This window comes from Pongo abelii, chromosome 10 (genome assembly GCF_028885655.2).
Source record: "Pongo abelii isolate AG06213 chromosome 10, NHGRI_mPonAbe1-v2.0_pri, whole genome shotgun sequence".
Classification (NCBI taxonomy): domain Eukaryota; kingdom Metazoa; phylum Chordata; class Mammalia; order Primates; family Hominidae; genus Pongo; species Pongo abelii.
The window spans coordinates 43,921,684-43,943,626 of record NC_071995.2 but is presented as its reverse complement, the minus strand read 5'-3'; the positions used below and the strand labels follow the sequence as shown (position 1 = coordinate 43,943,626).

The 21,943-nt window shown below is 41.3% G+C and overlaps 1 protein-coding gene across 15 annotated transcripts in view; it reads left to right on the top strand.

Annotated features, from left to right (window-relative positions):
• The first annotated feature begins 37 nt into the window (after positions 1-37).
• SLC38A1 (solute carrier family 38 member 1) overlaps positions 38-21,943 on the top strand; it is an 85,422-nt gene continuing 63,516 nt past the window's right edge. The window contains exons 1-4 of one of the 15 annotated variants that reach the window (XM_063711612.1): positions 242-830; positions 14,435-14,562; positions 15,509-15,597; positions 16,656-16,791. The gene's annotated coding sequence lies outside the window, so the exon portion shown is untranslated. 15 annotated transcript variants of the gene reach the window in all.

Here is a 21,943-nt window from a genome sequence, read left to right as displayed (position 1 = left end):
TCCGCCAGTGCCCCTTTAGCCGCCCCACCCCCATCCCTAAGGGCTCTCATTCTCCAGCTGCAGCCGCAGCTGGGTTCCGAACACGCCGCCGGGCCCCGGGAGGGAGAGGGGCAGGTGCCAGAGCGGCGCGCAGCCTCTGCTCCCGGTGCCACCTTCAGTGCGCCGGGCACACGCGCGCCCCTCAACCCCTCCCTCACCCTTTCCCCGTTGCTCAATCTCCGCCAGCCGCGGTCGCTGCATCGTCAGAGAGTTGCAAGAGGGAGGCAGCAAGGCGCGGCCGCCAGCAGTGACACCATGTGACCGGCACGGCTCATTGACACGCAGCTTTGGTTAAAGAGCGGGCGCACAGGAGGGGAGGAGACGGCGCGCGGGACGGGGAGGAATGGCCTGTCCCCGTTAAACCATCACAAGCCATGGTTGCGGAAGGGCCACGCGCCCCCTAGTAGGAGAATGACTCCGATTCGTGACCCTCAGCGCCGGTGCATGTTGATGTAAGTGCGAGGCCGGCGAGCAGAGTGTGAGTGGGGGTTGGTGGTGAGGGGAGATTCTGATGCAATCGGCCCGGAAAGGAGGAGAGCCAGGCGAGCGCGGACTGGGGCAGCCACGCCACTCCGCCTGAAGGTCGCCAGGAGCCTCCGCCCTTCACCTTCCTCGGAAATCCGCCAGGCCACGCCAAGCTCCTTGCCCAGCCCTCACTAACGGGGGCCACCTTTTCCCGGCCTCCGCAGCCAGACCTTGACACAAAGGACACCAAACTGCCGAGAGTAAAAACCCCGGAAGGGCGGACACCTCCACATCGCCTTTTGCCACCTTTCCCTTTATTTCCGGAGGTAAGGTGATTATCCGTTCCCGGGGAGGGCTGGGCGAGCGGCAAGGGGATGTTTAGATGTCGGAGGAGGAGGTAACGTAGAAATCATCTCTGCGGGCGTGAAAGCAGAGAGAGCTCGGCTGTGCCTGATGCTTTCGGATGTTGCTTTTAGGAGAGGAAAAGTCCAGGTCTCCTGTGCTTCCCGAACGCACGCGGCAGCGCGAGGAAGCGCCAGGGCCCCCGAGTTCACCTTTGCGTGGGCTGTGGGTTACTTTTTGGTTTGTTTTCCTGTGGCTTTGGTGTGTTTTCCTGTGGCTGTGGCAGAGTGTGGTACCAGATCTGGTTCCATTTTTACGAGGGCCAGGAACCACGCACGTCTGGAGGGAGAGCGCAGCTGACCCGAGGGCGCGACCGTGTTCTAGGAGTGTTTGAAACCCCGGCCTTTGGGGAAATTTTCCTGTGTCCGCAAGGCCCAGAGGAGATCGTGTGATGTCCCGGGGGTGCTGCGTGCGGCCGGCTGGGTAGCCGCCGGGGACCACCAGTAAACCGGGGCATGTTTGCTGTCCTTCCTGGTGCTCTGCCCCTCTGTAACGCGGGGAAGTAGGAGGGCGCGGGGAGAAATTACTAAAGGATGCTTGCAGTGACTCACTGTCCTTTCCTGCCCTGAAGAGGATTTTCTAAAATGCAGAGGGTGGCAGGGGACAGGGGTAGTGTTTTTTCGAGAGCCGGGATGTGCTGGAGCCAGCGAACAAAAGGCCACCTCTTGCGCGGTCTTGGGCGCAGACTGCTCTCGCTTCCAGTCCCACCTCCTCCCCAACCCCCGGCACCTAGTTCGCGTCCCTAAACATTGCCACAGAGGCCTTTAAACGCGTGGGTCGGTGCCGGGTGGAGAGCGCATCTTCGCCCTTGTGCGAGCCCCTTGCCCCCTAAATTATCCACCTCCCGGCGCGTGGGGTTCCCCAGCACCCACTGGGACCCTGTAGGTTACCCGGCTGCCTGGGCACCGTTTCCCTGCCAAATCGCCTGCCCGAGGTTTGTGCTGAACTGTTGTCAGAGAAGGCACAAGTGCATATGGCAGCAAAAGGAATTTCGCGGTACCCGCGTCACGCCGCTCCCAGTGCCTTTCACAGGCTGCCTTGGGCTGGGGAAGGTGGTGCTACAATTCAGAGTCCTTTGTCTTGCTCTGCGGCGCGGACCCGGGGTTTGTACAAACCCTCGTTCTCTGTTAGAAACCTAACTGCCGCCAGGATCACGTACTTTCTCGGACGAATCCACGGTGATGTGTGTAGCAAAAGTGAAAAAAGACGCCTCTGCTAGAAAACGGTATTCATTTGCGTTTGGAAGGGGTTTTGACCTCTCTGCAGTGGGTTTTTACATTTTTCAATATAAGGGGGAGGAGGAAAATAAATTTATGGTTTGCAGAATGCAGGGCCCAGCGAGGGTGTAATTTGTCACCTTGATAAAAGAAACTGTGCAGCAACTCGTGCTTTTTCTGACGTCAGAAGGACAACGGAAATAAAACCTGAGCTCGGTGCATGGTTGGCCTCATTGTCAAATATCTCATGCCAATTTGGTACTCCCGAAATCTTGCAAAACAGCCAATTCCGGGGTACTGACCTGGTGTGGACCCCCTGGATTTTGGTTCGACCCCAGCCTCAAAATGGCCTTTCTCTTGAGAGTCTCTCGAGTTCTCAGTATGTCGCTGTAAGCAATTGGAAACTGGAATAGTTTGGTTTGAGGTCTTAATCCTGAGGTTTATTCGCTTTTTAAAAAAATGTGGCCAATAAACATTTTCTACAGAGGGCTTACTGTGCGACTGGCAGCAACTAACAAGATTTGTTTCACCTTCTATGAAGCTTCCGTTCTCAGGGGGAAATAGACTATATAAATGTAGGCATATACATTTCAGGTATTCTTTGTGCAATGAAGAAATAAAACAGGATCATGTGATGGGGGAGGATGCTTGAAATAGAGTGACTCACCGAGAGGCCCAGCATGAGGGTATAACATTTGTCCTCAGACCCAAATGATGAAAAGGTATCAGCTATTTCCATAATTGAGGGAAGAAGGCCAGCAGAAGGAACAGGAAGAAGGAACAGCAAGTACTTACTGCACTCTTCTTTGACTGTAATATAATTGAATAGATAGATGAATAGATTTTAAAGGTGTTTTGGATCTTTAAACCTATATGTATGTTGTTTATGTATATTTTTTATGATGCTTCATGAATTAAGGTCATTTAATGAAAGGAGCACCATGTTTCTGACATCTGACTATTGCTACTCTTTTCTTTACTCTGGGTGATGCTTGTGGACAAAAACCGATTTTGCTCATTGTTCCTCTAATGTCCAGCACATAGTACCTGCTTAATAAATACTTGTTGGATTGAGACCTTGATCAGGCCATCTTGTTCATCGCTTTGTGATATTACTGACCATCCTTTCCTTTCTATATCTCATCTGTTCCCCTTCTCCTAAGTTTGAAAATGAGAGGCTTTTTCTTCTCTGCTTCTCCTTCTCTTACTGCCCTTCTCACTTTGAGCAGTGACCAGGCCCTTGAAAATACCCCTCACACTTGTCCTCTTGTCTCCATTTCCACTGCCCTAGTTCAGGTCCCTGTCACCTTACCTAGACTTGGAGACATATGAAACAGATGTAGAGGTGCCTTGAACAATCGAGGGGCAATGGGAGTGGGCGGTGGAGAAAAATGCAAGCACAACATATGGTTAAGAGTGAAACAGCCAGTTACTGAGGTGGAACAGCTTTCCTGTTGGTCTCCTCCATACCAGGTTATGCTCCCCTAATTAAATCTCCATTCTCTCATGAGATTTATATTTCTAAAATTCAGTTCACATTTTGTTAAAGGACCTTGCTTTTAAAAACCTCTGAGGGTTTCCAGTGCACACAAATACAGTCTAAATTCCTTAGCCATACACTTAAGACCCTTCACAATCTGCCTCCTCATCTCTTTCCAATTTTCTTGATATTTTCTTTCTCACAGTTCACCCTATTCCCTCCCTATCGCTTTTCTGCTTCAATATCTGTGTGGATTGGATTCCAGTCCAGAATGCCTACTGAAATCCTGTGTACTTGTGATGGCCTATCCCTGATGCCACTTTTCCACCTCTTGGGAGAAGTGTTCACTGATCACCTCACTGGCATTTTCATAAGTATTTGTTTATCCTTCACGTTTTGGACTGTTGTTACTCCAGATGATGGAAGGTGGTGAATAGGGGCTTAGGCTCTGAGTCAAATATAAATATCAGGCCTCAGCTTACTCACCCAGGAACCTTGGGCAAGGTGTTTGGCATCTCTAAGCCTCAGTTTTTTTCTTTTGCTAAATAGGAATGATGATGCTGGTGGTAGTGTTGGTGGTACCCATTTTATTGAGTTATGGTAAGGATTTAATTAAGATAATGAATGTGAAGTATTTGGTTTAGTGTTGGCATTCCATATGTATTGAATTAAACCAGACTGTCATCTATCAGAGGAGGGAGAGAAAGTTGATCAGTAAAGTTCCCTTTACCTCTGAAATTCTATGACTATGTAGTCTTTTAAAAATATTTTTCTGAAAATATCTTAATGGAAACTACCTGGATCTTTTTAGTCTCTGGCAGAATATACATCTATGAAAGGTGGTGAGGAGGTAGGAGAAGTATGTGCGCATAAGTACTTTGAAGAACGTGTGACAGACTTCGAAAAAGACATCTTGTATGCAAAGGCACACAGAGTAATATAATGGACTGTGGAGACTCAGAAGCCAGAGGCTGGAAGGGAGGATGCAAGATAAAAAGCTACATATTGGGTACAGTGTATACTACTCAGATGACAAGTGCACTAAAGTCTCAGATTTCATCACTTTCAATTCATTTGTATAACCACCAAAAATCACTGATACTCCAAAATCTATTGAAATAAAAAAATTTTAAGTAAAATTAAAAGATTAACTTCAATAACCTAAAAAAGGACACTGACCCTAGATTTAAAATAAGATTTTAAATTTAAAAATATTGTTGTACTTATTTCTGAAAATTGATCACATTTGTTTTCTAGCGATAACCTTACTAATAACAGAGGAGTTCCCCTAACCATGTTACCTTCCCAATCACTGAATTCCTCTACTATTAGTAAGTAACTCTGTTTCAAGTGAGGTTACAGTGTGCCTTGGCAATAACTAGCTGGGTACCCTTGAGCAATTCATTTCACATTTTTATGCCTCATTTTCTCATCTGTCCAATGCTAATAATAGTATCAGTGCTGTGTGCCTCAGAGTTGTGAAGATACAATGAGAGCAGAGCTGAGAAAGTCCTTGAACAAGTTTAAAAAGACTATTCAAGATGATAGTCATCTGGCATTAAGCATGCTGCTAATCTTCAGGGTCAGGTGATGGTTTTAGATTAGTGAGGCTCAGAGCCGACTTCACATTAGACTCATCTAGAGTGTTTTAAAAGCTGTCAGTGCCAAGACTTCATCTCCAGAGATTCAGATTTAGTTGGCCTGGGATGGAGCCCAAATATGGGAACTTAGAAAATATCAGGGGTGATTTTGATATGCATTGGTTTAGATTTAAAGCAAGGAAAACAAAACAAATATCAGAAATTAAATGAGGACCTCCATATGTTGCTTGACAAAGTCTTAGTCTTAGTAGTGTGAAATTATGAGCTTGACTGACTTTTCCCCCTGATTTTACTAAACCAACCATTTGTTGACATCATGGAGCCACAGCCTCAGGTTACAGTTTATAACCTGAATTTTCCCAAGCATAGAAGCCTGTCCAGTGATAAAGCCAGAGCCACATGAAGATTTAATGTGTAGATCTCAGTTTCCTTCTCCTAGGAATGGCGAAGGTTGGAAAAGAAAGTGACAATGGAAAGGAAAAAGAAAGGGATAGGCTATGGACCAAGGTATAGAACAAAGAGGCTCTGAGCAGGAGACAGACAGGGCAGAGCACAGAGAAAACATTGTGTTTGATTTATTGAACCGGTTTTGTTTAGGTTGCAAAATGGTGGCTAGAGAGCCAAATTAAGCTTGTGGGCATATTTTATGTGACTTACACTTTCTTTTAAAATTATTTGAAATTAGTTGCCAACTCTTAAATATCAGAATTTCACTTAGAATTTTGATTTCTGGCATTTATTGAAAAACATAAAAATAAAAAGACTGGGCTTATTCCTCCTACTAGTTGGAGGGAAATAGATGGGACATGTGTTCTCCAGTTCCTTATGCCCAGTCTGCTTTGCCCATTTATCTTACCTACCTGAGCACTAGCTGCTTTTGTTTTAACTTTTATTCTAAATCTGGGGATCTTAACATTGGCTGCACATAAGAATGCTCTCCTCTGGAGAGCATTTAAAATAACCATGCTTGGATCCTGTCCAATACCAGTTAAGTCAGAGACTGTTGTGTGTGTAGTGTCCCCTTATCACTTTTATTTTTTTAAAGCTCCCCAGTTTGTTCCAATGTCCTGTTAGAACTGAGGCCTATTGGCCTACAAAGGCAACTATTCAAGAGATTTGTCTACAAGTCCACCTTCTTATCTTTGGAAGTGATTCATTAAGAAATAGTGTATAGAATCATTAATTCAGAGAACTGGGAGAGGTCTTTGAGAGAGCAGTCATTAATCCAATCTTCTTATTTTAAGGTGAGGAGACAGAGACCCAGAGAGGAGAAAGGAATTGTTCTGAGACAGTAACCATCATCTGATATTGAATTATATAGTCTTTTATTACATTTTGTCGTTTCAAATAAAAGTCTATTTTTAAGATTTCTTTTTATAAATGATCCTCTTTGTATGCACCACTTTGTGATGCTTTAAAGTTCTTATTATTTCTGTTTTTCCTTGAGTATTTTGTTAGAAATCATAACTTAGCTAGGGCTTAAAAACAAACACACAAAACTGTATCCATCTTTTTTAGTACAATAGCAATCCTTGATCAGAAATATCTTTAGAACAAAAAACATATATGCAAATAAAGAGATTTTTCTCAAGGGCTGAAATATTCCAGGCTGTTTTCAACTGCCTGAGTTTTTAGTAATTATACAAATCCATTAATTTTCAATTGACAAGAAATATTTTTAATTTTGTTGGTATTCACACTACTCATATACACTCACTGTTCTAATTAATTAAGATTCAATTCTTTTGGTGTTTTTTTAAAATGTAATGTACAGGCTGTCCTCCTATATCCAGTTACATATTGACTTCATTAACTTTAGAGTTTATTGATATTTTCTGTCTTAAATAAATTGGAATTGTTTCAAAATTTCTGATATAGCTATCTATATCAGATGTTAGTTACCGACATCATAAGCTGGTCATGTTGATGACAGACATTTAAAAGATCATATGGGAACTTGAAGACAAGAGGAATTATGGAGCTATTAAGAGCAGGTTTTGGGATCCTGTTAAGATAGGATGCAATGGGCAATTTGTCCAAGGAAGTTAGCGGTTCATCTCCATGCCCCACAAAGAGAGGGTCTGTACTCATCTCCTGTGAGCTTCCTGTAACACAGGGCTTCTTGCCCTTCATGCTACTGACATTTGGGGCCAGACAACTCTTTGTTGTGTATGGCTGTCCTGTGCATTGTATGATGTTTAGCAGCATCCCTGGTCTTTCTCAACTAGATGTCTGCAGCACTCCCTCACTTATTGCAACCCAAAATGTCTCCAGGCATTGCCAAATACCTCCTGGGGGCAGGGAGAGGGACATAATTGTCCCCAGTTGAGAATCACTTCTTTAATACAACTCCTTCTCTGGACTTTTAGAAATCATGCCAAGAATTCTTAAACATTCCAGGCATAGTGGCTGGGACAGTAATGATAAATACCTTCCATTTATATAGTACTTTACAATATTAAATGTATTTTTACATAAATCTCACATGCCCAGATCAAATGTAAAGGAGATCAGGTGGTAAATTTAATGAAAACTATGAGGTAGGGCTATCCACATTGCTTCATGTTCCCATTTTTGTTTTGTTTTCCATGGGGAGATGGTGTTTGTGATGCTCGCTGAATATATTGTCTACAGGCAGGTGATCATAGCTTTCTTTTTAAATTTAGTCCTCATTTTTATTGTTAACATGTGTTTACTGTCACCATATACTAGACCTTTGAGATGTATGGTCCTTGTCCCCAAGGAATTGAAATTGTAAATAAAAAGATTACTGAAATATGATCACCCTTGCTATAAGTCAGTGAGTAATCTACACAAAACTGCTGTAATAATTCGTCACAGGTAAACAGTCAAACAGGTTCTCAGCTGGGACAATTATGTCCCTCTCCCTCCCCCCAGGAGGTATTTGGCAGTGCCTGGGTTGGTCATTGGAGAAAGGCATCACAGAAGAGTTGGCTTGAATTTTTTAAAAAAGCAAGCAAGCTGGGCTTTGAAAGAAAGATCATACTTAAGTTAGCATAGGCTTCATGGGAAGGTGGAGAGGGTGTGTCCAGGACCAGGGGAATGGTGTGAACAAAGCAGAAAACTGCGTAAGAGTAGACCCATTGCAGGAATGGAAAGTTAGAAGGAATGTAGTGGGAGCATAAATTAAAGAGAAAGCTGTCCGAGGTTCTAGAGATTAGACCTCATCCTGTAGAGGGAACAGTTATGATTGGCAAGGCAGAAAGAGGAATGTGCAAGGCTGTATTTTCAGGAAGAATCTGCCTCTGTAGGTGAGAGAGGGCAAGAAGCAGGAGGTAGTGTGGCGGAGAGTGACTGTGGCAAAGTTCAGGCTGTGAAACTGTAAGGAATAAGGGAAAGGAAAGGGATTTTGTGAAGGAATGTTGGCAGGACTTGGCAACTGATTAGCTAATGAGGTTGTATGAAAGCCATACCCAAGTTTCAAGTCTGACAAGGAGAAAGTGCATTATATCTTTAACAGAAATAGAATGCTGGCATGTGAGGTCAGGTGATGCGTTCTACTTTAGGCATGTGGAATCTGAGGTAATGATAAACATCGTATTGGAGCAGTCCAGAAGGCAGCAGCAGTCTGAAAAGAATTTATGGAAATATTTCTGAGAAGGAAAGAACCTGAGAGATCACCTCTTCCTCCTGCCCTCTCATTTTACAGGTGAAGAAACATGTGACATGTTAAGTGGCATGATCATGATCAAGTTGTATTTATGAGGGAGATCCTATTTCATAATGCAAAGGAATTCTAGTTTTATAAAGTGAAAAAGACTGGGAAGAAAGATCTGAAAGATGCCTTTGTAGAATGAAACCTGACACTACAGCCCTGAAGCCCTAAAAAGGAAAGAATTTGGAATATGTGGAGCAAGAAGAGTCAGGCCCAAAGAGCTACTTCTACACAGAAAGTTGGGAGGAGGAGGGATCTGGCAGAGGAGACCAAGAAGAAGCTCTTGGGAGGATGCAGTGTGGAGTTATTTGGGAGAAGTCAGAAAACAGGAACAATGGTCACAGGAATTTACAACACCCAGGCCAGATGCTGTTCTAAGTGCTGCACATGGACGAAGTCATGGAATCTTTATGACTGTATCAGATGGGTATTGCTTTAAGTCCATTTTACAGATGAGGAAACTAAGGCAAAGAGAAGTTAACCTTCTTGCCTGGGGCTACACAGCTTCTAAGTGGTGGAGCCAGAATTTACTAATCAGGGGAGTGGTGGCAGGAGCAAGTAGTTTAGAGACTGCTAGCAGTAAAGAGAGGGGTGTGGTGATAGTTCAAGGTTCCAGACAGAGTTATGTTCCAGATAAAGAGCTCTGAGAATGATGGATGTCAAGAAGGGAAGGCAGAGAGAGGAAGTAGAGAAACAAGGTCCTAGCAGAGGAGCCAGGACCTTAATGGTTAAACCACTAATGGTTAAACCATTAGTCTTGGGCAAGAAGAGAGTAAAACCACTTATTTTTCTGAGACCACTTACTAGCTTCCCAGGTTTTTCACTACCAAAGGCCATTTTTATTATTCCCCACCTTCCAAGAGCCCCAGATTTTTAAAGATTTTGATGATCGGCTTTAATTTTTCATTTTAATTAAAGTATAAATTATATGCAATGCAGTGTCCAGATATTAAGTATACTGTTTAATGAGTTTTGAGTGTTGACTTTCATATATTAATTCATTTCCCATTTTTATTACTCAAAGGTATATAAAATTGTCAATCAAAATTTTGGATTATCACATCAAGTTAATGAAGTCTTGCTAACAGTATGGATACCTGACCATTTAGTTAACCTGTTCAGCCTGTTTGAGGTCTTTTGAAATATAGATCCATGTTAGTTCTTAGATCCTTATCACTATCATCTATGAACCGTGAGAATCCAAGAACCCCAAGTGGGTAAACAGACACAATCAGTTATGGGACTAGCTGGCCCGGAATTATAGGACCACTGTTGACCTTAGGCTTAACACTTTCTTTCTCCACTTTAAAAATTATATGTATTTAAGGTGTGCAACATGATGTTTTGGTATACATATGCATGGTAAAACGGTTACTAGAGTCAAGAAAATTAATATATCCATCATCTCATGTGGTCACTTCTTTTTTGTGACAAGAGCACCTAAAATCCACTCTTTTAGCAAAAATCCCATATATACAATACAATATTACATGTTGAGCATCCCTAATCCAAAAATCCAAAATCCTGGCTGGGCACAGTGGCTCACGCCTGTAAACCCAGCACTTTGGGAGGTTGAGTTAGGTGGATCATCTGAGGTTAGGAGTTCAAGACCAGCCTGGCCAACATGGTGAAACCCCGTCTCCACTGAAAATATAAAAATTAGTTGGGCATGGTGGCATGTGCCTGTAATTCCAGGTACTTGGGAGGCTGAAGCAGCAGATTCTCTTGAACCTGGGAGGTGGAGGTTGCAGTGAGCAGAGATCTCATCACTACACTCCAGCCTGGGTGACAGAGTGAGATTTCATCTCAATAAATAAATAAACAAACACATTTTAAAAAGTCCAAAACTCACAATGTTCCAAAACTTAAAACTCTGAGCACTGACATGATGCCCAAGTAGAACATTTTATATCTAACCTCCTGTGATAGGTCACGGTCAAAATGCAGTGAAAACTTTGTCTTATGCACAAAATTATTAAAAATATTATGTAAAATTGCCTTTAGGGTATGTTTGTAAGGTGTATATGAAACAAATGAATTTCAAGTTTGCAGTTGGGTCTTGTCCCCAGGATATCTCATAATATGTATGCAAATATTCCAAAATCCAAAAAATCAAAAATCTGAACTACTATCAGAGGCATGTGATCCAGAGCAACTCCATCTTAAATAGGAGCTGAGTAAAATGAGGCTGAGAGCCACTGAGCTGCATTTCCAGATGGTTAAAGCATTCTAAGTCACAGAATGAGATAGGAGGTTAGCACAAAGTACAGGCCGTAAAGACCTTAATCATAAAACAGGTTGCAGTAAAGAAGATGGCTAAAACCCACCAAAACCAAGATGATGATGAGAGTGACCTCTGATTGTCCTCACCGCTACACTCCCACCAGCACCATGACAGCTTCCAAATGCCATGGCAATGTCAGGAAACCTATATGGTCTAAAAATGGGAAGCATGAATAATTCACCCCTTGTTTAGCAAATCATCAAGAAATAACCACAATCAGCAACCAGCAGCCCTCAGAGCTGCTCTATGGAGTAGCCATTCTTTTGTTCTTTTACTTTCTTAATAAACTTGCTTTCACTTTACTCTATGGACTCACCCTGAATTCTTTCTTGTGTGAGATCTAAGAACCTCCTCTTTTGGGGTCTGGATTGGGACCCTTTTCCTGTAACATCTTTCTGGCAACCATGAAGGGGCTATAGTGCAGAAACCCCCAGTAAGTGTTGGGGTCTTGTAACATCTTTCTGGCGACCGTGGAAGTGACTATTGTGAGGAAACACCTGATCCAAAGGCTAACTTTGGGTAAGTGGTGGGGTCCTGTGACATCTTTCTGGCCACTGCAGAAGCAACTAGTGAGGAAACCCCCAATCCAAAAGCTAACTTTGAGTAAGTGGTGGAGTCTGGTAACATTTTTCTGCCAAACCCTGTAGGTACAATACTGAAGAAGCCCCTCAACCCAAAGGCAATAGATTGATCAGCTGACTTGGGGTAAGTGGTGGGGTACCTGGGTAAAGAATGGGATTGGGTTATAGGCCCAACTTAGGAGAGTTAGAGTTTCTCCTAAGACAGAGAGGGTTAAAGCCTCCTCTTGATAAAACAGAAGGACACCCATAGTGGGTTAGAGGCCCAAATTAGGAGGGTTAGAAATCCTTCCAAGATTTAGGGGGTTAGAAGTCCCTCTCAGTAAAGTCCTTCTCATAAAGTCCCTTTCGGCTAAGAATGGGCTCGGTACTATGGCCTGTTAACTGCTATTCTCTTTGGATTAATCTGCCTGGCAGTCTCTGCTGATGGCTGTGGGTGACAGGATTAGGCATGTATAGAATCTTGGGACATGGAATGCTTTTTTCCTCCCTAAAAGGGGAAACTTGAGAGCTGATGAGACTGCTGGAAAAGATCACTTCTTGACTGACAAGTGGCCGCATGAACTTTTCAGTGGTGCTACAATGGGTGGGTCTTTTTCTGGCCTCCCTGAGCATTTCGCCTTCTCCACCCTGCCACAGGCAATGCTTTTCTGTCTCTCCTTTCCGTTTCTTATCTTTTCTGTTACTCGGGGCAACCATCTTACCCAGAGACCACATGTTGAAACTCTTGGTTGGAGGTTGGATTAACAATCATGGGGGCAAGTTTGAGCCTTGCCAGTTTGATATTGGGTGTTAAGCAGAGTGGATAATGTCTATGTTTTGTCACACGTATTTTGTTCTGGCCAGATGGAAAAAGATAATTTTCCTTTGTGTTGAGGCTTGGCCCCCAGGGCTGTGATGCAGCCAGCCAGGTCTCAGGGAGAGGGAACCCAGAAGCCTGGCATGCTGGCCAAAGGGTAAGAATTTCTTACCAGCCAGACTTCTGGTCTCTGTGTGTGTGTGTGTGTGTGTGTGTGTGTGTGTGTGTGTGCAAACTGTATGAGGTTTCCTTCTGGTCAGTCATGTCCTTGGGAGCTTGACCTTGCAATCACGTGGCAGTACTTTCTCTTGGTCCCTGCCATCACAATGGCAGCCCAGGTTTGGGGTTGAATTCCCAGCTTAAGGGATCATCCTTTGTCTTCTATTTGTCTATGTATTTATATGTATTATGTGTGTGTAATATAAAATAATTTTAATTAATTGCTTTAATAATAATGAGCTTAAATCAAATATTTTGTCACATAAGTAAAAAGTGTAATTCCTTTTAGTTCATGTGACTTAAGTAATCTTTGGGGAATAAAAACAGTTTTAAAGATTATTGGTAAAATAAAGACATTTGGTCTAAATTATGCAGGTCAGATATTAAGTTTGCTAAATGCCTTAAGGTCATAAACTGCTACTTTGACTTTTTTTTTTTTTTTTGAGACAGAGCCTCACTGTGTTGCCCAGGCTGGAGTGCAGTGGTGCGATCTCGATTCACTGCAAGCTCTGCCTCCCAGGTTCACGCCATTCTCCTGCCTCAGTCTCCCGAGTAGCTGGGACTACAGGTGCCCGCCACCATGCCCCGCTAATTTTTTGTAGTTTTAGTAGAGACAGGGTTTCACCATGTTAGCCAGGATGGTCTTGATCTCCTGACCTTGTGATCCACCCGCCTCGGCCTCCCAAGTGGTGGGATTACAGGCTTGAGCCACCACACCCAGCCCTTTGACTTTTGAAAATTGTTCAGTTTACCTACTTTGGCGACTTTGGAGCATTAGATTCTAGATAAGGCCAGGGACATGTGGAGTTAGCCATACCCCGTAGCTATGCTGGAAAAAGTCAGCCCTTATCTGCACTTCCGTGTGCTATCCTAGGCTGCACACCTAGTACATAGTTAAAATCCCAAACTTACCAAGGTTTTCATCAAAAGTAAAAGAGTTAGCATTATAACATATAATTAAGACTACTGAAAAAACAGTTCTACATGCAAAGTGTGTAAGAAAAGTGAAATGTGTTTTTGGTGAAAGATTGTAAGAAGGTATGGGAATGTGGATTTTTCTTGCCCAAATTAAAGGATTAAAGAATTGTTTTAAGTTAGATAGAATAAAACTGAAGGTTTAAGCAAGTTATGGAAAGTTTGTAAAAAACTAATCTTGTAAAAAAAGATTCCGTATGTGGATGTTGGGTAAAACTAAAGAGGTATTATTTAGTTTTTCCATAAGTTAGACATTGGAATAAAAGCACAACAGGTTTTTCTTAGAGGAAAAACCTTCTCATGATCTGTATGTTATTAATAATTATAATTGTTACATAAAATTATTGTGTGCACAGAGGTAACCCAAATTTCCTAGTCAATCGTGGCTTTAATAGTGGCTGTCCTAAAAGATTTTGTCGTCCACAGACAATCGTTTTCTTGTTTTAATCCTCTTTAAAAGGTGGTTTTATAATCAACAATAGGACTTTGACAGATGTTCTAAAATGCAAGCTTCTGATAACTTTGGAAATTGTGACATTAGAATAGAAGAAAAAACTTTCAGAACTCTCATAGAGAGGTGATATGTTCATGAATATCAAGGAGAACAGGGGTTAACTAAATTAACCGAAACAATAGAAGACTAAAGTAATCTTTTTGACTTTGCTTAAAATGTTGCTTACCCTTTGTTTTGTTTTTCAGAGTCAAGGAAACTTTTCTTTTGAGCTATTTACAGCTTGTAGCAATTATGTAAAGTATACTCCTCTGAACAAAATTTGGAGCATGTTTGTTTCTCTCTAGCTGATTTCCCCAGAATCTGGAAACTATCTGTGAGTATTCTTAACTTTTAGCAATATAGTTATTTGCATAAGTGCAATAAGAATCTGTTTTCTTTTGTAACAGGACACAATTGGAGAAACTGGTTATTTTACCAAGGCTTTGACTGGAACAGCATGCTTTCCTTTAAGGAATCAAACTTGACTTGTAAAGCCAATCAAATCCCTTTGGGGAATTGGCCTCATACTTGCCTACACAGTCCCTGTACAGGGTTTCTAACCTGTCATAAGAATGTCACTTTCTAACAGGTCCAGGAGTCCCAAGTTATCTTGGGACCTCAAAAGGAGAGAAATTTACCCAACTCATAGGTATTTGAGGGTTCAAACTCATTGCAAGGCTTGGTTCTAAGAAAGTCTTATCTGAGATTCCTTCTATGGAGCAGAGTTCCATCAAAGCGAAATTACAAAATGCTTATGTGAAAAATAATTATTCTTGCTGCACTTTGTACAAAAAATCAGGCCAAGTATAATAAAGCAAATCAGTGTTACTATGATTTGTCTTTAGTAAGAAATGGGAAACTGGAGAGAGAAACTGTGTTTCAAGAATTATGCTACATTTGTTATTAAATTCTAGTCTTATCAGTAGCTTTTAAGTTAGTTGCTGCAATTTAAGCTAACCCTGCTTATTCCTGTGAACCAACCAGTGATCTCTAGCTGCTGCTCAGAAGAAACAAGAGGGATGAGTAATGTAAAAATCTGGATCAATATTCTAATTCTGGACATATTGGAATCATCTAGCAACATCATATCAGCTTGGTTCCAACAGTTGCCCTTATAATTTGGAAAGCCTTATAATTTAGTTTACTTGAGATTTTACTTATTTTGCTTTACTCTTGTGGAATACATTGCTATGGCACTCTGTATAGGACTAAGGATAAGCTTACTCAATGTTTTCTTAAGTTGAACACGTATTAATCTTCCAAATATTACTTTTTGTCAGAACTTAAGAGTCATGAATGTCCCTCACCATACTGATGCTTTCTGACTGAGCTCGTCTCTACCCTGAACACAAGATATTCTCATAGTTAGGTAGGAATACCATCACCCCTGTTCAGCCTGAAGAAGTTAGTAAAGATGGATCTTCATCCTTCTGCAGCCCTTAGGATTAAGGGTTCTCTTATAAAAGGGAGGGGGGAAATGTCAGAGGTATGTGAACCAGAGCAACTCCATCTTAAAGAGGAGCTGAGTAAAATGAGGCTGAGAGCCAATGAGCTGCATTTCCAGATGGTTAAAGCATTCTAAGTCACAGAATGAGATAGGAGGTTAGCAGAAAGTACAGGTCGTAAAGACCTTAATGATAAAACAGGTTGCAGTAAAGAAGCTGGCTAAAACCCACCAAAACCAAGATGGTGATGAGAGTGACCTCTGGTAGTCCTCACTGCTGCACTCCCACCAGTGCCATGACAGTTTACAAATGCCATGGCAACATCTGGAAGTTGCCCTATATGGTCTAAAAAGGGGAGGCATGAATAATCCACTTTGTTTAGCATATCATCAACAAATAACCATAAAAATGGGCAACCAGCAGCCCTTGGGGCTGCTCTGTCTATGGAGTAGCCATTCTTTTATTCCTTTACTTTCTTAATAATCTTGCTTTTGCTTTGCACCATGGGCTTGCCCTGAATTCTTTCTTGCGTGAGATCAAAGAACCCTCTTTTGGGGTCCAGATCAGGATCCCTTTCTTGTAACACCTCTGGTCCCAAATATTTTTGATAAGGAATACTCAAACTGTATTAACTACAGTCCTCATGTTGTACATTTGCTCCCTAGACTTATCCTACACATGTGCAATTTCATATCCTTTGACCTACATCTCCACATTTCTTCCCCAAACTCTTTATAACAACTGTTTCATTCTCTATGTCTGTGTATCAGACTTTTTTTTTTTTTCAAAAAAAGATACCACGTATACATGAGATCATGCAGTATTTTTCTTTCTGTTTCTGGCTTATTTTACTTACCATTATGTCCTCCAGATTCATCCATGTTGTGGCAAATGAGAGGGTCCCCTTCTTTTTTAAGGTTGAATAACATTTTATTTTGTATGTGCCTGTGTTTCTTATCCATTCACATCCATGGGCACTTAGATTGTTTCCATATCTTGGCTATTGTGAATAATGCCGCAATGAACATGGAAAGAACATTTCTATGTGCATAGAAAAACCATGGAAGGCCATACAACAATATGTATACAGTGATCGTCTCTGCTTGCTGAGATAACAGGTGAACTTTTTTCTTTTTGCTGGTTTTATTCCTTTTAAAAAATTGTATTTTCTGACTTTTCTACCAAATCTATATTAGTTAATTCCTTCATGTATTTATTTTTTAATAAATTAATTAGCATTTATTTATTAATAAAGAATGAATATGTATATTTTATTGTACTTCTAGGGTATAATATATATTATAGTTCTAGGGTACATGTGCACAATGTGCAGGTTTGTTACATATGTATACATGTGCCATGTTGGTTTGCTGCACCTATTAATTTGTCATTTACATTGGGTATTTCTCGTAATGCTATCCCTCCCCCAGGCTCCCACCCTGTGACAGGCCCCAGTGTGTGATGATCCCCTCCCTGTGTCCAACTGTTCTCATTGTTCAATTCCACCTATGAGTGAGAACATGCAGTGTTTGATTTTCTGTCCTTGTGATAGTTTGCTGAGGATGATGGTTTCTAGCTTCATTCATGTCCCTTCAAAGGACATGAACTCATCCTTTTTTATGGCTGCATAGTATTCCATGGTGTATGTGTGCCACATTTTCTTGATCCAGTTTATCATTGATGGACATTTGGGTTGGTTCCAAGTCTTTCCTATTGTGAATAGTGCCACAATAAACATACGTGTGCATGTGTCTTTATAGTAGCAAGATTTATAATCCTTTGGGTATATACTCAGTAATGGGATGGCTGGGTCAAATGGTATTTCTAGTTCTAGTTCCTTGAGGAATTTCCGCACTGTCTTCCACAATGGTTGAACTAATTTACACTCCCACCAACAGGGTAAAAGCGTTCCTATTTATCCACATCCTCTCCAGCCTCTGTTGTTTTCTGACTTATTAAATGATGGCCATTCTAACTGGAGTGAGATGGTATCTCATTGTGGTTTTGATTTGCATTTCTCTGATTACCAGTGATAATGAGCATTTTTTTCATGTGTCTGTTGGCTCCATAAATGTCTTTTATGGGAAGTGTCTGTTCATATCCTTTGCCCACTTTTTGCTGGGGTTGTTTGTTTTTTTCTTGAAGATTTATTTAAGTTCTTTCTAGATTCTGGATATGAGCCCTTTGTCAGATGGGTAGATTTTCTCCCATTCTGTAGGTTGCCTGTTCACTCTGATGGTAGTTTCTATTGCTGTGCTGAAGCTCTTTAGTTTAATTAGATCCCATTTGTCTATTTTTGCTTTTGTTGCCATTGCTTTTGGTGTTTTAGTCATGAAGTCCTTGCCCATGCCTATGTCCTTAATGGTATTACCTAGGCTTTCTTCTAGGGTTTTTATGGTTTCAGGTCTAACACTTAGGTCTTTAATCCATCTTGAATTAATTTTTGTATAAGGTGTAAAGAAGGGATCCAGTTTCAGCTTGCTACATATGGCTAGTCAGTTTTCCCAGCACCATTTATTAAATAGGGAATCCTTTCCCCATTTCTTGTTTTTGTCAGGTTTGTCAAAGATCAGATTGTTGTAGATGTGTGGTGTTAATTCTGAGGCGTCTGTTCTGTTCCATTGGTCCATATATCTGTTTTGGTACCAGTACCATGCTGTTTTGATTACTGTAGCCTTGTAGCATAGTTTGAAGTCAGGTAGCGTGATGCCTCCAGCTTTGTTCTTTTTGCTTAGGATTGTCTTGGCAAAGTGGGCTCTTTTTTGGTTCCATATGACCTTTAAAGTAGTTTTTTTCCAATTCTGTGAAGAAAGTCATTGGTAGCTTGATGAGGATGGCATTGAATCTATACATTACCTTAGGCAGTATGGCCATTTACATGATATCAATTCTTCATATCCATGAGCATGGAATGTTCTTCCATTTGTTTGTGTCCTCTTTTATTTCGTTGAGCAGTAGTTTGTAGTTCTCCTTGAAGAGGGCGTTCACATCCCTTGTATGTTGGATTCCTAGGTATTTTCTTCTGTTTGTAGCAATTGTGAATGGGAGTTCACTCATGATTTGGCTCTCTGTTTGTCTGTCTGTTATTGGTGTATAGGAATGCTTGTGATTTTTGCACATTGATTTTGTATCCTGATACTTTGCTGAAGTTGCTTATCAGCTTAAGGACATTTTGGGCTAAGATGAAGGGGTTTTCTAAATATACAATCATGTCATCTGCAAACAGGGACAATTTGACTTTGTCTTTTCCTAATTGAATACCTTTATTTCTTTCTCTTGCCTGATTGCCCTTGCCAGAACTTCCAACACTGTGTTGAATAGGAGTGGTGAGAGAGGGCATCCCTGTCTTGTGCCAGTTTTCAAAGGGAATGCTTCCAGTTTGTGCCCATTCAGTATGATATTGGCTGTGTGTTTGTCATAAATATCTCTTGTTATTTTGAGAAACGTTCCATCAATACCCAGTTTATTGAGAGTTTTTAGCCTGAAGGGCTGTTGAATTTTGTCAAAGGCCTTTTCTGCATCTATTGAGATAATCATGTGGTTTTTGTCATTGGTTCTGTTTATGTGATGGATTACATTTATTGATTTGCATATGTTGAACCAACCTTGCATCCCAGAGATGAAGTCAATTTGATTGTGGTGGATAAGGTTTTTGATGTGCTGCTGGATTTTATTTGCCAGTATTTTATTGAGGATTTTCACATCAGTGTTCATCAGGGATATTGGCCTAAAATTCTCTTTTTTTGTTGTGTGTCTGCCAGGCTTTGGTATCAGGATGATGCTGGCCTCATAAAATGAGTTAGGGAAGATTCCCTCTTTTTCCATTAATTAGAATAGTTTCAGGAGGAATGGTACCAGCTCCTCTTTCTACCTCTGGTAGAATTCGGCTGTGAATCTGTCTGGTCCTGGACTTCTTTTACTTGGTAGGCTATTAATTATTGCCTCAATTTCACAGCCTGTTATTGGTCTATTCAGAGATTCCACTTCTTCCTGGTTTAGTGTTGGGAGGGTGTATGTGCCCAGGAATTCATCCAATTTTCCTAGATTTTTCTAGTTTATCTGTGTAGAGGTGTTTATAGTATTGTCTGATGGTAGTTTGTATTTCTGTGGGATCGGTGGTGATATCCCCTTTATCATTTTTTATTGCGTCTATTTGATTCTTCTCTCTTTTCTTCTTTATTAGTTTTGCTAGTGGTCTATCAATTGTGATAATCTTTTCAAAAAACCAGCTCCTGGATTCATTGATTTTTTGAAGAGTTTTTTTGTATCTCTATCTCCTTCAATTCTGCTCTGATCTTAGTTATTTCTTGCCTTCTGCTAGCTTTTGAATTTGTTTGCTTTTGCTTCTCTAGTTCTTTTAATTGTGATGTTAGGGTGTTGATTCTAGCTCTTTCCTGCTTTCTCTTGTGGACATTTAGTGCTATAAATTTCCCTGTACACAGTGCTTTAAATGTGTCCCAGAGATTCTGGTACGATGTGTCTTTGTTCTCACTGGCTTCAAAGAACGTATTTATTTGTGCCTTCATTTGTGCCTTCATTTTGTTATTTACCCAGTAGTTATTCAGGAGCAAGTTGTTCAGTTTCCTTGTAGTTGTGCGGTTTTGAGTGAGTTTTTTTTTTTTTTTTTTCTTTTGAGGTGGAGTCTGGTTCTATTGCCCAGTCTGGAGTGCAATGGCATGATCTTGGCTCACTGCAAACTCCGCTTCCTGGGTTCAAGCGATTCTCCTGCCTCAGCCTCCCGAGTAGCTGGGACTATAGGCACCTGCCACCGCACCTGGCTAATTTTTTGTATTTTTAGTAGAGACGGGGTTTCAACGTGTTAGCCAGGACGGTCTTGACCTCCTGACCTCATGATCTGCCCGCCTCAGTCTCCCAAAGTGCTGGGATTACAGGCGTGAGCCACTGTGCCCGGCCTTGTGTGAGTTTCTTAATCGTGAATTCTAATTTGATTGCACTGTGGTCTGAGAGACAGTTTGTTGTGATTTCTGTTCTTTTACATTTGCTGAGGAGTGCTTTGCTTCCAACTATGTGGTCAATTTTGGAATAAGTGCGATGTGGTGCTGAGAAGAATGTATATTCTGTTGATTTGGGGTGGAGAGTTCTGTAGATGTCTATTAGGTCCACTTGGTCCAGAGATGAGTTCAAGTCTTGGATATCCTTGTTAACCTTCCGTCTCATTGATCTGTCTAATATTGACAGTGGGTGTTAAAGCCTCCCATTATTATTGTGCGGGAGTCTAAGTCTCTTTGCAGGTCTCTAAGGACTTGCTTTGTGAATCTGGGTACTCCTGCATTGGGTGCATATATATTTAAAGTAGTTCGCTCTTCTTGTTGAATTGATCCCTTTACCATTATGTAATGGCCTTCTTTGTCTCTTTTGATCTTTGTTCATTTAAAGTCTGTTTTATCAGAGACTAGGATTGCAACCCCTACCTTTTTTTGCTTTCCATTTGCTTGGTAGATCTTTCTCCATCCCTATATTTTGAGCTTATGTGTGTCTTTGCACGTGAGATGGGTCTCTTGAATACAGCACACTTATGGGTCTTGAATCTTTATCCAATTTGCCAGTCTGTGTTTTTTAATTGGGGCATTTAGCCCATTTACACGTAAGGTTAATATTGTTATGTGTGAGTTTGATCCTGTCATTATGATGTTAGTTGGTTATTTTGCTTGTTAATTGATGTAGTTTCTTCACGGCATCAATGGTCTTTACAATTTGGCATGTTTTTGCAGCGGCTGGTACTGGTTGTTCCTTTCCATGTTTAGTGCTTCCCTCAGGAGCTCTTGTAAGGCAGACCTAGTGGTGACAAAATCTCTCAGCATTTGCTTGTCTATAAAGGATTTTATTTCTCCTCCACTTATGAAGCTTAGTTTGGCTGGATATGAAATTCTGGGTTGAAAATTCTTTTCTTTCAGAATGTTGAATGTTGGCCCCCACTCTCTTCTGGCCTGTAGAGTTTCTTCCAAGAGATCTGCTGTTAGTCTGATGGACTTCCCTTCGTGGGTAACCCAACCTTTCTCTCTGGCTGCCCTTAACATTTTTTCCTTCATTTCAACCTTGGTGAATCTGACAATTATGTGTCTTGGGGTTGCTGTTCTCAAGGACTGTCTTTGTGGTGTTCTCTGTATTTCCTAAATTTGAGTGTTGGCCTGCCATGCTAAGTTGTGGAAGTTCTCCTGAATAATATCCTGAGAGTGTTTTCTAACTTTGTTTCATTTTCCCTGTCACTTACATGTACACCAGTCAAACATAGATTTGGTCTCTTCACAT